The sequence below is a fragment of the Elephantulus edwardii genome, unplaced genomic scaffold (assembly GCF_000299155.1).
Source record: "Elephantulus edwardii isolate Elephantulus edwardi_28Jun2011 unplaced genomic scaffold, EleEdw1.0 scaffold00045, whole genome shotgun sequence".
Lineage (NCBI taxonomy): Eukaryota > Metazoa > Chordata > Mammalia > Macroscelidea > Macroscelididae > Elephantulus > Elephantulus edwardii.
In genome coordinates, this window is record NW_006399795.1 from 6,548,439 (window position 1) to 6,551,640 (window position 3,202).

Genomic DNA, 3,202 nt, shown 5'->3' on the forward strand with positions numbered 1-3,202 from the left:
ATGGCAAAACTGACCAATCCCATCATAAGTAGTTTATACATCTTCCTTATTTGTATTCTCCCATCTAGCCATGTGGCAAAATCAAGGGCAATGGCTTAGGAAAGTCATTTGGAACAATCAACACACTACATCACACATGTATTCCATTCCTGTCTCTTCACTTGTTAGTGATAATCTTCACCATTTAGATGACACCTACATTTACTTTGTTTACTCGTTCCATGCCCTTGTCAAACAGTGATGCACCCTATCCATAATAGTAGAAAACTGTCCAATTCCCTTGAAGAGTCTATGATTTTAGTAGCTTTGTAGTCTCACCCAATCATCTGAGTATAATAAGAGTTTTTAGTAGATTATAGTGATAGTAAGGAGACTAGAACATATATAGAGACTCATCTCACTGCAGAAATGGTTTAATCTCTCCTAGTGTAGGGCTTTTTAACCTGATATCCAAGATAAACACCAGGAACTGAATATACTTTAATAGGGGAGAAATTCTGCTTATATCTTCACTAGCCTTTAACTGAAGCTTGGTATTTCCTTCTGTCAGGAATTGAACCAAAATAATATAATCAGTCTATCTCTGTAACTTCCACTAAAAAAAGAAATGGGATTTTGTTGCATATGACATTAAACTTATTACAGATATCTCAAAATGCTCAGTACAACTTCAAAACTGTATTATTAGCTTGACTATTAAATATTATCATGTAAGGTGGTTAGGTGGTATTCAACTACTAGGCAAAAAGTTGGTAGCCTAACCCACAGAAGCCTTAGAAAACAAGCCTGGAAATTTGCCACCAAGAGATCATAGCTTTGGCTCTTTTTCGTGGTGCCGCTGGGGCCGTCAGCTGCTTCACCATGAAGATGAACATCTCTTTTCCAGCCACTGGCTGCCAGAAACTCATAGAGGTGGACGATGAATGCAAACTTCGGACGTTTCATGAGAAGCGAATGGCCACAGAAGTTGCTGCGGACTCTCTCGGTGACGAGTGGAAGGGATATGTTGTCCGGATCAGCGGTAGAAACGACAAGCAAGGTTTCCCCATGAAGCAGGGTGTCTTGACCCATGGCCGAGTTCGCCTGCTGCTGAGTAAGGGGCACTCTTGTTACAGACCACGGAGAACCGGAGAGAGGAAGCGCAAATCGGTCCGGGGTTGCATTGTGGATGCCAATCTGAGTGTTCTCCACTTGGTCATTGTCAAGAAAGGTGAGAAGGATATCCCAGGACTGACTGATACCACTGTGCCACGTCGCCTGGGGCCCAAGAGAGCCAGCAGAATTCGCAAACTCTTCAACCTCTCCAAGGAAGATGATGTCCATCAATATGTTGTGAGAAAGCCAATAAACAAAGAAGGCAAGAAACCCAGGACCAAAGCGCCCAAGATTCAGCGTCTTGTTACTCCACGCGTCCTGCAGCACAAGCGCCGGCACATTTCGCTGAAGAAACAGCGCACTAAGAAAAATAAGGAGGAGGCTGCAGAGTACACTAAGCTTTTGGCCAAGAGAATGAAGGAGGCCAAAGAGAAACGCCAGGAGCAGATCTCCAAGAGACGGAGGCTGTCCTCTCTGAGAGCTTCTACCTCCAAATCCGAATCCAGTCAGAAATAGAATTTTCTATGTGTGGCAAATAAATAAGCTCACGTATTAAATCTAAAAAAAAAGAGAGAGAGAGAGATCATAGTTTTGAAAATCCTGTGGTGGTGGTGGTGTTTTTGTTATTAGGTGCCATCAAGTCAACTGTGGCTATAGCCACCTTATGACCAACATATCTGAACTTTGCCCTATCCTGTGCTATCCTCATGATTTTTGGCATTCTCAAGCCCATTCTGGTAGTCACTGTGTTGATCCATCTCATTGGGGGTCTTCCTCTCCTTCACTGACCTTTCCCAACATAATATCTCTCTCCAAGGAGTTGAGGGTCTTCCTGAAAATATGCCCAAAGTAAGCGAGATGAAGTTTCACCATACTTGCCTCTAAGGAGGACCCTAGCTGTCCTATCAGGACAGATTTGTTTGTTCCTTTGGCAATGCATGGAATATCCAGTACTCTTTCTCCAACACCATAACTCCAAGGAAATGATTGGTCTTCTGTCATCCTTATTCACTGTCCAACTTTAATGAATAGAAAACAATTGAAAGACATGACCTCAATCAGGTGCATGTTAGTCTTTAAACTGACTTGTTTGCTCTTTAGGATTGCTCTATTTCGTAAACATATAGTCACTATGAGTCAGAATCAGTTCAAAGGCAACTAAAAACAATACTAATGTATGCATGAAAAAGATATTTGTCACCAATCTGTATTCTTAATATTTTTTAAACCAAATGCCAACATAATTTATTTCTTTTGCAAATATGTAGTTTTAAATGTTGTTCTGAGCAGAAGCCCAAAGGTTTTCCTAGTGTGCCAAAGGGGTACAAGAAATAAAATAAATTAAGAACTTGTAACTAGTAAAATTAAATATAAGTGGTCCACAAAAAAAGCATAAACTGTAGACAAACCTGTGCACATTTATACCAAGAGACAAAAGGCAGATAGACAAACAAGCACACATTCTGTGGACTTTATCTTTCAATATGACTTATACTAGCTATTATTTGGCTTTGCTATGCAGATTGGAATTGGCAGACACAGAAGAATTTAATTAAACAACATATGAGCAAGAGCCTATGGTGATGAAGGAAGAAGTTCAAGCTGCTTTGAAGAAAATAGCAAAAAATAAGGCCCTAGGAATAGATGGTATACTAATTGAAGTATTTCAGATAACAGATGTTGCCCTGGATGTGCTCACCAAGTTGTGTCAAGAAATCTGGAGAACAACCACTTGGCCAACTGACTGGAAGAGTACTATATTTGTTCCCATCCCAAGGAAGGGTGACCCAACAGAGTGTGGAAACTATAGAACAATATCATTGATTTCACATATAAGCAAGATTCTACTGAAGATTATTCAAAAATGACTGGAACAGCACATCAGCAGAGAACTGCCAAAAGTCCTGGCTGGGTTTAGAAGAGGTTGGGGTAGAGGGATATTGTAGATAAGGTTAGATGGAGCTTGGCTTAGAGCAGGGAATACCAGAGGAATGTCTATCTGAGTTTCATTGATTATGCAAAGGCATTTGACTGTGTGGATCATAACAAACTGTGGCTAACTCTGAGAAGAATGGGAATTCCAGAACACTTGATCGTGCTAATGAGA

At 40.7% G+C, this 3,202-nt stretch overlaps 1 pseudogene; it reads left to right on the plus strand.

Moving 5' to 3' along the window:
- The first annotated feature begins 861 nt into the window (after positions 1–861).
- LOC102872400 lies at positions 862–1,611 on the plus strand (annotated as a pseudogene).
- Positions 1,612–3,202: the final 1,591 nt, after the last annotated feature.